Source organism: Capsicum annuum, chromosome 7 (genome assembly GCF_002878395.1).
Source record: "Capsicum annuum cultivar UCD-10X-F1 chromosome 7, UCD10Xv1.1, whole genome shotgun sequence".
NCBI classification, from domain to species: Eukaryota; Viridiplantae; Streptophyta; class Magnoliopsida; order Solanales; family Solanaceae; genus Capsicum; species Capsicum annuum.
Window position 1 is genome coordinate 211475212 of NC_061117.1, and position 13254 is coordinate 211488465.

Sequence of the window (13254 nt, forward strand, 5' to 3'; positions counted from 1 at the left end):
TCTCCACCTGTTGCAACAGGTGGAGAAATTTCAATAAATTATTCTCTGCCACATTACAAGAAAATACTCCAACGGATAACCCATCAGTTGGAACAGGTGGGGAATTTGTTTGAAGACCTATTTAATATCTCCCAACAAATCTTTTACTCGTTGCAATAGATGGACCACCACCACCACAACCAATGCCATGACCAATTCCACCAAGACCACCACCAATGCCACCAATACCAACACCAAGACCACCGACACCACCGCTAAAAAACACAAATACCAAAACCACCAATAACACCATAAACACCATCCAACGATACCACAAAAGTCAACAAAACACTGAGAGAAAAACTAGGATTTTCTTGGGTGCTTCCTACTTTTTTAGCATAAAAAATCAAAATTATTAACCCATTATCAAAGATAATACAACTAAAAGTCTTCTTTTTTATCATTTACTAAAAATCCCTATTTTTAGAATAAAGAACAAATGTAGAACTCTTCTCAAACTCTGTTATATGCAAAGATAGAGAAAACAACGAATACAAGCGGGAATAAAGTCAAAAAAAACAACTATATATAGTCATAAATGGAAGAAAATCGACCTATTTGGAAGGGTTGGGCAATATGTTGAGTAGTTGTTGTTTGTATTGTTTGTATTGTTGAGAGGGAGAAGACGCCCCGAGAGAGAGAGAAGAGCGAGAACTTAAGATTTGAAATTAAAAGTTTTTCGCGCAAATTGATGATTTGTATGGGTTGATTTGTAATTTTGGAAAAGAATGACAAGTTTTGAAATTGCTAATTTGGTATGAATTGATCTTAATTAACTTTAAAAAATTTAAAAGATATAGCTTTTAAAACATTGAGTTGATGAGAACTCATTTCTACTCAGAGTGATCGATCGACGACTTAGGTTGGGATGAACGCAATCCCAGTGCCATACAATTGCAAAGACTCAATTGAATTTGTAGTTAACCCTGCGAGCTTATTCATTCATCCCTAGTTCTACCTAAATTAACTTAGGTACTATCACTATCCTAACATTGAGTTGATGAGAACTCATTTTAACTCAGAGTGATCGATCGACGACTCGGGTCGGGATGAACGCAATACTAACGCCATGCAATTGCAAAGACTAGATTGGATTTGTAGTTGACCCTGTGAGCTCATTCATTCATCCCTAGTTCCACCTAAATCAACTTAGGTACTATCACTATCCTAACATTGATTTGATGAGAACTCATTTCAACTCAGAGTTATCGATCAATGACTCGGGTTGGTATGAACAAAATACCAACGCCAAGCAATTGCAAAGACTCGATTAGATTTATAGTTGACCCTGCGAGCTCATTTATTCATCCCTAGTTCCACCTAAATCAATTGCTATGAAATCTGTTGCAACAAACGACTAAGCTGTTGAAAGTTTTCAAACACGTACATATATGTTGCAACAGATGACGTATCTGATTTAATTATCAAATAGATATTTGCATCTGTTGTGACAGATAACTGAGCTGTTGGAAATTTTAAAAAAAATATTTATATCTGATGTAACAGATGACATATCTGATTTTATTAATTATCAAATGAACATTTTCATTTGTTGTCACAGATGACTGAGCTTTTGGGATTTTTAAACAGATATTTATATCTGTTGTAACAGATGACTGACCTGTTAGAATTTCTAAACAGATATTTATATATGTTGCAACAGATGGCATATCTATTTAAAAATCTTTTTATCTCTTTTAATTTTAAAGCAAGAAGCTTCTGGTCTGAGTAGATAATATCAAGTAGTAGTACTTACTACTAAAGGCAGTAAAAATGTTTCTTGGATATCTAAAAAGTGAGTTCATTGAGCAGTCTTGTCTTGTCCTTTCAATATCAGTAGTCTTAGTCCTCCTCGTGCCCCTCAAATTATTAATGAAATTAATGAATATTAATTAATGAATATTGAAAACCACCTCTTCTGCATACACAATACATCTATAGAAATTATCTCATCTCTTCCTTCAGCTGTAGTTTATTTTATTCAACTCTCATCTTTTTCTCTCTCCTCTTTAGGGTCACAGCCTTTTTCTCTCTTTTCTCTTATATTCTCATAAAGATCTTTTCGGATCCAAACCTATCCATATCTTTCCTCGACTAAAATTTCTGTTTTGATCCCCTTTTTTATATCAAGTTATGGTTCATTATTGCTCTTTCATTCTGGTCTTCTTCTTTGCATGTTATTTACATCTGTTTTTTTATTTAATTACTATTTACCCATATCATATTTATTAAAAAAATTTTAAGGAACTTGCAAGTGTTGAATAAACAATCTGAGAATTTTTATTACAATATGAGAAAAAAGTCATCTGTTGGGAGAAGTTTAAAAGCCTTGTTGGCAGTATCATTTTTTTTGTATGTATTTTGTTTGTTTTATTATTGTTGATCCAGTTATTGATGTAGTTGATGGGGTTGGCATTGTTGGAACTTGTGGTGTTATTGATGGTTCTGGCACAAAGGATGTTGCTTCTTTGTTGTTGATGATGATGTTGTTGGAACAAATGTTGTTTCTTTTTTGTTGATGTTTATGCTGTTGTTGATGTTGCAACAGATGGAGAAACTTTTGAAACAAATAAAACCACCAGAAAGGATGGTTTGATGTATTCCATCAGACTCCACATTTGTTGCAACAGAATCCACACCTGTTGCAACAGACTTCACATCTGATGCAACAGATGGACAATGTTTTTTTTGTGACATCAATTTTTTCCTCTTCTTTATAGATATAAGGAACTGACAGTTGATCAACTTTTGACGGACTATCTTAAGAGGCTGTAGTAAAGATGAGATTGGAGGAATAAACTGTTTGTAGATGGAACCACTTCATATGTGGGAGGTATGTATTACTGATAATGTTATCGTGGAAATATACATAGAGTGCACTGATTTTGTGAATGATGTTTTTACTGATTAGTCATAGATCGTTCAAACAAGATGTCTGTAATTTTACAGTTAAGTTTGGTAGGTCCGAACTGATAAGGCTGAGGCCATGATTATGGTTTTGATAGCCTGTTAAGATTTAATGTCAATTGTTGCTCATGTTTATTTGTCAAGGAATATAATTTTTGTGTCAATGTAAAGAGATTCAATAGCGATAGGACTAACTTTTAGGATGCATTGGACCTTTAGAGGGCCTTCAAAACTTAGCACCGCATCTAATAATAACAAAAAACCAATATATTTACTGCCCTGACCAAAATTTATATGGCTGGGTTGCTCGCTCGGGGTGATGATTTTATGCCAGAATGTGCGGTAGGAGAATGCTTTCGAAAGGAAAATGGGTGGTTGATGGAAGACTATATCATCTGAGAGCTAATTGAAGAAGAGACATAGGGTAGAAAGTAACTTCTAATGAATCTGGTTGGTGGAATTTTCTTAACAGATGCGAGATATGAATCAAGTGCAAATATGAAAGTGTATCCGGTAATGTAATTTCATCTGTTGTGTCTATAAAAGAAAAATAATACAGATGGACACTTTGCTAGGGAGCTGCGTGGTCGGGATTATCACCTACATAGAAAATAGAAGAAGACCAACAAAGAAGCCTCACAGGCATCGAGGGTAGAAATGATATACAACAAGTCTAGAAAACTTATGCCAACAGAAACTACAGTTAAAATAAGGAATCTAAGCGAAGGCGGCAAATTTCTGAATTTTAAATTTCATCCCATGCCTTCTTGTTTGTGTTTCTGATCAGGTCCACTGTTGTTGACCTGATCGGAACCACAAACGAGATTGAACGGCAAATAGAGTATCATTGCTTCCTTAGCAATATAGTTATAATTGATTGTGTTTTCTTGCCTTGACATGCTTTCAACATTCCTTGGAGAAGATCAGATGCTTGTTGTAGTATGTGAATCCCGATAATTTTCAAGTTTGCCTCCAGGTTGTTGATTCTGTATTCTAGCTGGACGTTGCCCTCTTCGAAGTTGGTAAAGAGTTCCTCGTCTCTTGTGATCTCGATCAGCAACACTACTTTCAAAGTTGTGGCATTCTAGAAGCCCTTCAGAACACTTTTTTTTAGAAGCCTTAAAGGATATATGAGAGTCTCTGTGTTTGTTTTAGGTCAAAATATTTTGATGCACGTTGAAGATGTGGTCTCAAAAGTTGAACAACACACTTTTATCTAGCATTGCTCCATCCATCTTGCTCAACCAATTTGATAAATTAGTAAGCATGGATTTATGTAGCATGTGATCTAAACCGGCTTTACCAAGCCTATCAAACATTACATAACTCTAAGCACATTACTCTATCAAAAAAAAAGAACCAATTAGTGGACAAATCGAACGAGGTCAATCTCTCAGCCTTTCTGCTGATTGCTCTTCTCCAATATAGATGACAAGATATTTGTTATGTAAAAGTCTACACCATCGCCAGACATGTTCCTAGGAAATCATGTATGGCGATGGTGTAGACTTTTGCATAGCAGATATCTTGTCATCTATATTGGAGAAGAGTGATCAGCAGAAAGGCTGACAGATTGGGCTTTTTTTCTATGTGCACTAACTCGGGCATATTGTTTTGATAGGGTAATGAGCTTGGAGTTACGTAACGTTTGATAGACTTGGTAGAGCCAGTTTAAATCACATGCTATGTAACTCCATGCTTACTAATTTATCAAATTGTTTAAGCAAGATGCATGGAGAAACACTCGATAAAAGTGTGTTGTTCAACTGTTGGGACTACATCTTTAACGTCCATCACCACATTTTGACCTAAAACTAACACAGCGACCCTCCATGTATCCTTTAAAGCTTTTGAAGAGAAAGTGTTCTGAAGGGCTTCCAGAATGCCACAAATTTGAAGGTAGTGTTGCTGATCGAGCTGACAAGAGACGAAAAACTCCTTACCAACTTTGAAGACGGTAACGACCAGCTTGAATACAGAATCAACAAGCTGGAGGCAAGCTTGAAAATTATCGGGATTCACATACTACATCAAGCATCTGATCTTCTCTAAGGAATGTTGAAAGTATGTCAAGGCAAGAAAACACAATCAATGATAACCATATTGCTAAGGAAGCAATGATACTCTATTTGCCTTTCAATCTCATTTGTGGTTCCGATCAGGTCAACGGCAGTGGACCTGATTGGAAACACAAACAAGAAGATGGGATGAAATTTAAAATTCAAAAATTGCCGCCTTCGCTTAATTTTCTTATTTTACTGCAGTCGTTGTCGGCGTAAGTTTTCTAGACTTGGTGAACATCATTTCTACCCTCGATGACCATGAGGTTGCTTTGTTGGTCTTCTCTTATTTTCTACCTAGGTGATAATCCTGACCATGAAGCTCCCTAGCAAAGTGTCCATCTGCATTGTTTTTCTTTCAGAGACACAACAGACGAAATTACATTACCGGATACACTTTCATATTTGCACTTGATTCAGATTTCGCATCTGTTAAGATAATTTCATCGGCCAGATTCGTTAGAAGTTACTTTCTACCCTGTGTCTCTTCTTCAATTAGCTATTAGATGATATAGTCTTCCATCAACAACCCATTTTCCCCTGAAAGCATTCTCCTACCGCACCTTCTGGCATATAATCATCAACTCGAGCGAGCAACCCAACCATATAAATTTTGGCCAAGGCAATAACTATATTGATTTTCCATTCTTGTTTGATGCAGTGCAGGCTTCGAGGGCCCTCTAAGGATCTAATGCACACTTAAAGTTAAGTCCAATCGCTATTGGTTCTCTGCAGTGACGACAAATATTGATCCCTTCTCAAAACTTGACATGCATAAACACGAGCACCAACCGTCAGTAATTTGTAATAGGGTATCTGCACCATCTTCATGAGGTCCTCAGCCTTATCAATTTCGAACCCATCAAACTTAACGGTACAATGCAGGATCTTGTTTGAATAATCAATGCCTAATCGGTTAAAAACTGCATTCACAAAAACATTGTACTTTATGTGTGTTGTCCCGGTAACCTTATCAGTAATACGTACTTAACTCCGACATATATGATAGTGGATCCATCTGCACGCACCTTATTCTTCCTAGCCCATCTATGGCTTAAATTGAATAAACAGATGACTAGCTTGTTACAACAGATGACACATCTGTTTATATTATCAATTAATTGGAGACATCTGTTATGACAGTGATCAACCTGTGCAGAAATCAAATAGATATATACATCTGTTGTAAAAAGATTGCAAGTATGTTGTAAGTTATCTAATAGAAAGAATAGATTTTGTAACAGATTACCCATCTGTTAGATTTATTTTAAAGCAATTTTCTTTTCTTTCCGAGATACAATAATTTATAAATAGGTCCCTCCTTACAAATATGGATGATCAGGATTCGTACAAGAATATTCATATCGAGTCCTTTCATGAACTTCAAAGGCAGTTTGATTGATGAACTCCAGAGAGATATTTGGCTGACTTTGGAGCAAGGCTGCCGGATGAATGAAAGATGGCTGCTTGACAATAATAATAATAGTAGTAATAATAAATAGGCAATGTTTTTTATTTTAGCGATTATTTTCCTCCTTTTGTATATCAAATCTACCCAAGGGATTCAAAAATCTATGAACATTCATTTCATTTTGTTGTCGACTTTGAATTTTTAATTCTTATTTAGTATTTAATAATAATCATTATGTTTATTCCTGGTTCTCAACATGTCGACGGTTGGTGGTAGGGATTGAGCAGTAATTTGTGTCAACAGTTAGAGGTTAATCTGCTACGACAGAGCGATCATATGTTGCACCTGGGGGTTATTAATAAAAAAGGGCTATTGTTGTTATTGAGAGGGTGAAAAGAAAGACATGACTCAGAGTTCCAATTATTCAATATGAAAAATATTTCATAAATAAATAATAAAGAAATAAATAATAAACACAATTTATAACCACAATTTTAATAACTAATCGTGATTTTTCACCATTTTTATTTTTGAATTTATTTTTAAAATTATTTATTATATAATAAAATGATTATTATTTTATTAAGAAATTTGAAAATGTATTTTTTTTTATTTATAAAATAAAAAAGTAAACAAATTTGGATTAATGATATGATGATATAGTTATTTTTTTTTTTAAAAAAAAGTAGATTATATGTTGAAACAATTAAATTATCTGATGCAACAGGTTCACTATGGTTGCAACAGATGATATATCTGTTGTCACAGATGATTTATCTATGCAACCTATATCGAGTCACAACTCAATAAAAGCAATTCTTGAAAAGAACTAATTAATAATAATATTCTGAAAAGTCATGACTTATCACAATATTTCTTAATTTAATTAATTCATTACTTTTCACATTAATAAAAAATATAATTAATAAATGGTGGTGAACAGTTAGATTATATGTTGCAACAGATATGTTATCTGATGCAACATATTTTATATTTGTTGCAACAGATAATATATATGTTTTCACAGATGTGTTATCTGATGCAACAGATGTAGAATCTGTTGCCACAACTCAATAAAAATGGTTCTTCGAAAGACTAATTAATAATAATAATCTGAAAAGTCATGACTTATATCACAATATTTATTTTCATAATTTAAACAAAAATTTTATTAATGTATGGAGGTGAATAGTCGCGCCTTTTTGCCTCTCATTCAAATTCAATCCTCTATAAATAGGTCCGTCCTTACTCAATTGTTCATTCAAATACACACTTTATTTATTTATTGCATCTCGTCTTTCATATTACACTCTAGAAGATAAGATTATGGCTGACCCAGTGTGGGACGTTGCTTCTCTGCAAGACGCCGTGAATGAACTTCGGAATCAAGTTCGTGATCTGCAATGGAAATTGGGAGGAGTTAGTTCAAGAATGCTCCGCGAGATACGCAGGCTGGGGAGGGCCTTGCTACTTCCGATTGAAGATTGGCCAGCTGACAATGATGATGCTGATAATAATAATAATAATAATTAGACTATTATTTTTCTTTTAGTCTATTATATATATTTTTATTTGTTTAATAAATAAATTATGTTTGATCTTTGACGTTTTAATCCATATTTAATTTTCATTCTGTCTATTATCTTCTCAACAAACATTTCGACGATTCGACGTAAAAAGGAATAATTTAGAGTCCAGTACAAATAGCAAGATTTATTTGTTGGGTTTGTGGCAGGGATTAATTTGTGTTGTTTCAAACAGATCAATCATTCGTTGCAACAGATAATTAGTCTGGTGCAACAGATAAACATTCTAATGCAACAAATAATTAATCTGGTGCAACAGATAAACATCCTGATACAACGGATAATACGTCTGATGCAACAGATAATACGATGATGCAACAGATAAATAGTCTGATGCAACAGATTACTCATCTGATGCACCAGATGATTGATCTGTTTAAATTGTGGGCACTTGTGCTGGATTCATAATCATGGTTCTATCCATTGTTGGAAAAATAGAAGTGTACCCAGATGACAAATACGAATAAAAATCATAATTTTACTTACGAAAGTAACCTATAAAATAATGTCAAAGTGGAAAGTGATGTAGTAAACAAAATTAGACCTAAGAAATTGGTCAGATTGCAGCAGTAGTGTTGTACCACCAACACCAACAACAACAACAAATGGTCGACAAGAAGAAGATGAAGCAGAAGATGATGAACAAAGCAGTAGAAAAAAAAACAATTAACAACAAAAATCGCTAAGAGAGAGAAAACAACAATGGATGAGAAGAGAGAGAAAGGTCTTTTTTCCCTCTATTTTTCGTTATTTTAGGTATACATTGGGATCAAAGTGTAAATTTAAAAATTTGTGGGTTATTTTAAAAAATTTTCAATTTTCTTAATACATAATAAAGTAATTGTCACCTCCAACTAATAATTAAGACTTGTGTCACCTACACCTCATTTTAAAACTCTTTTGTCACCTGTGGCCCAAACCCCGAGTAACTTGTATGAGTTTTCATTTAGACCTTGTTGCCTCGGGTATTTCTCAAACTTCTTTGGCTTCAACCATACCCAATTCAAGAATTTCCATGCACAAATCCCAAGAAAAATCACCCAACTTAAGACTGCAACTGTGCTTGTTGCTATAGCCATCTCTCGTTATTATTAATTTGCTTTTCAAATATGATCTGCCATCTGATATATATATATATATATATATATAAAATTTAAATCTTGTTATTTTCAACACAAAATATATCATGTTTGTGATGTTAAAAATACCCTAGAATTTTGTCGACTTATGTATGTTATATAAAATTATTGAAGTTAAAGAGTTACTAAATACATAAAAAGAATGCTATTTTCTAAATGAACTAAAAGATATAGACATAAATTGAAACAAAGTGTAATACTTCCATTTAGATTTAGGACAAATAAAAAGGGAATATGAACTAAAACCGAAATTTTGTTTTACTTTGTGGACATTATGTTCTGAAATTTCTCGTAAAGAAATAAAGCTACCAGATATGAGGTAGAAATATCCTCCTTCCTCCTCTGTCCCAATTTAACTGACAGAGTTGGAATATTGAGATTCAAACAATTTAAATTTTATCATGTACTTAGAAATTAAATCTTCAAGTTTTAAAAATGAAATTTATATATTTTAAAAATTATAAAAAACATTATAAGTCTCAATAATTAACAATTTAATATATTAAAAAATATATAAAAAATTTATAATTATATATAAACGTATTTAAATTTCGAATTATGAAAGGTGCCACATAAATTGAGGATAGGCAGTATCTTGTTTCACTTATTGCTAATGCTACTATATATAAACTTCATTTTCAAAAATGAACTAATTTTTTACTTCATACTATTATAACGAAAATAAAAACGAAGAGAGATCTTCGAACTTAGAGCTAAATCAGTCCTTATCCATATTTCAGAGGAAAACAAAATAGAGCAATGTGGCCTAGGTGGACGTTCGGTCGGTTCGGTCTGATTGTTTAATATCGATTTGATTTATCGATTTTCGGATTGATAAAAATGGCATCCGTAACCAAACCGAAATAAATTCGGCTTGGTTCGGTTTTTATAATTTTGGTTCGGTTATTTCGAATTTTTATTTCGATTTGAAAATTAAAGTAGTTAGCCTCTTTTTTTTTTTCATAACTAAGCATTTAAAATTGATGGATTTTTTTAGAAAAATTATTTTTTTCAAACATGTTTTTCATTCTCAAATATAAATAACTATAAATATCTCAACATGGATGAAACGAAATGAAATAATATAAGCTTAACATAATACATAACGTCATTAATCATTACATATAGTTTAACCTTGCATAAATAATCTACAAAACAACACAATACTCATAAAAATAATCCGTGAAACAACATACTTTCTGCATAAATAGTCCATAAAACAATCCAATTGTAGGGGGGTGCGGATATGAAATAAATTTATTAGGTATCTAGTGAATCTATTTTTCTTTGTGCGTGGATATCTTTTAAATTTTGTTTCAATATCTTTTAATGATTTACTTTTTTCGTAAGATATATTCATTAATTTGTTTATTATTTTATCCTGTAGTAATTGCAGAGTTACAAATTTCTGTATAATAATTTATCCTATATGTACTGTAATGTATATCTAATTCTAGATTTTCAAGGTTATTTATTATCTTGTGTTGTTCTTCTCGTAGTGAGTTTTTTAAATTATATAAACTATCACATGTACTTTTTTCTAAATTTTCTAAGGTTTCTTCTATCCATATTAATTTTTCTTTTAGATTTTTCACTATTTTTCTAATTCGGTTTCTATAATTTATTTCATTATTTAGATTATCTTGATTTTCTCTAGTTTGTCTAATATATTCTAACATCTCTTAATCTGAATAATATCTTTCTGGATAAATTTCTTCGTATAACTGTTCTAGCCAATTTATGGTTTCAATTTCATAGTCTATTACTTTTTCTAATATTATTTTCTTAATATCTATTATTTCTATATCTTTAAGTATATATAAGATTAAAACTTTAAGATAATCTAGGTGATCTATCTTTTAAAATTGATTTTATTATAATATTTTGTAGTTGTTTGTTTTAGTCTTAGTAATTTCTGCATATTTTTATTAAGAAATTCTATGTATTTTATATCTTTATTTTCCATGTATTTGTCTATATTTATTTTTATCTGTTTTTCTAGTAACTGTATGTTTCTTATATCTTTTTCTAAAAATCCTATGTAATTTATCATGGTAAGTATTTGTAAGAGTAGTTAGGTAGGTATGGTATATAATTTACTCTAATCATGTAATATTCACCAAATGCTTTTTCTAATATTATTTTTCTTATATCTACTACTTTTATATCTTTAAGTGCATATAAAATAAGTATTTTAAATTTATCTACCATCACATCAGATAAATAATTATTCATTTTCATAAATTTGCTTTTTTCAAAGTATTCCCTTCAACCATGTACATACCAAAATATGGTCATCTTAGATTACTATATACTAGATTATTCTTAAATAATATGTTCTTCGGTCACTATTAACATGGTAATCCGGATACTTTATTCCTTAAACAGGCCTCTACTCTGGTTACTCCCCGCCACGGCTTCTTGCCTCATTGGTTTCACCTTTAGGATGACATAGTTCTTAGGGATTTTTCTCCATTTCCACTTTGTTAATAAACTTCTTAACATATTATTCTTCGAATAATTCTACTATAAAGTAACTAATATGAATTTATTTTATCATATCATGATTGTTGGGAATTATGAATTTAGCTACTCATAATCATAAATAAATATACCTGTTCGGGTAGTTTTGATATTTCTGAAGTTTGTTCCTCCATAGCTTTTTCCATTGAAATATGTCTGTTTTTCAATTAACTGAGTAAAATATTTGTTATGGAATGGAGAGAGTATTTGCTTCAACGCATGAAGGCTTGCTTTGCAATGCCTTCAGTTGCCTTCATTTATAGAATGAAAAACTTTACAATCTTCAAACGTTTTTTTAAAATGCTAAAAACTACTAATAAAAAGTCAAAAAGGCTACTACCTAGACATATAGCCTTTAAGAAATTCTACAAGCCTACAAGTTTACATATAGGAACAATAATTACAATTCTTTTACGTAAAGACTAAAAATAATCTATACAATAATTTAATATCTTGTCTCCGTTAATATTGTCGTATCTGCTGTATCTCCATTATTGCTTCTTATCCTATCTTTCCAGCTGGCATTTTGTCTTCTTTTATTCTAGATGTAGTTCTGGAATAATGTTATCTTCTCCATTACCTCTTGAACATTGGTGATCTGGATATTTGTGTCCAATTATTTTACAATACCTTGTCAGTAGTCCGTCTGAAATAAATCCTTTTTTAATTGCTCTTGCGGTAGATTATTTTTCTGGGTTAAGTAATGTCATTATCCATTGTCTGACATCTTCCACATCTGTTTGTCGTAGCTCTTTTGAATTAGAGTAAATCATTTGATGATCTCTCGAATAATAGCTCCATATTGGGTTTCCATTAGTATAATTATTTGCTAGTTCTTGAATAATCGTAGCTAGTCTAATAAGTCATTTATTTACGTAGAAGTCGGGTATCTCAATTCTGGGTATCTCCGGTTGCTGGGTAATATCTTCTGGTATGATCATATCTCTAGTTAGTCCTATCTTTACAACTTGTATAACTGGTTTTATTTCGTCATATAGTATCTCTGCGGGTGCAGTATAACACTTTATGTAAAATATGTTACCCTTTTGTAGGTAGTGAATATCTTGTGTAATTCTTCCATAGCTGTTAATTCTTCTCCGTCTTGGGTGTATATGGTGTTTAACAGTCCATAGTCAAAACAAGTTTTTACTAGGCTTGGGTTAGTTTTGGGTAGTGCAATTAGTTTGTTATATCCTTGTAATTTTTGGGTTATATAGTTGGCGTTTGGTTCTTTGATGTTTGTAGCTCTGGGGTTATGGTTTAGAAAAGTTTGTACTCTGTAGATATTTTCTATGTATTTCTGGGCTGTGTAGTTGTATACTTTTTTGTCTTGGTTTAGGCTATCTCGGTATGTGCTAACTTGTGGGGGTATGAACAAGTGGTCTTTTTGTATTTTTGGTGTAAATGGTTTTTCAAATATTTTATTCATATTCATATTCTGGTATCTTGGTCGATTAACTCCTTTGCTTGTACCTGCAGAAGTAGATTGATAAATGTTATGGGTTTTATGGAGTGTCCCAACATCTCCTTCTAGCTCTGGAACTTTAATGTCTTCCGATCGACATAGCTCTGCACACTGCTGAGTTAGC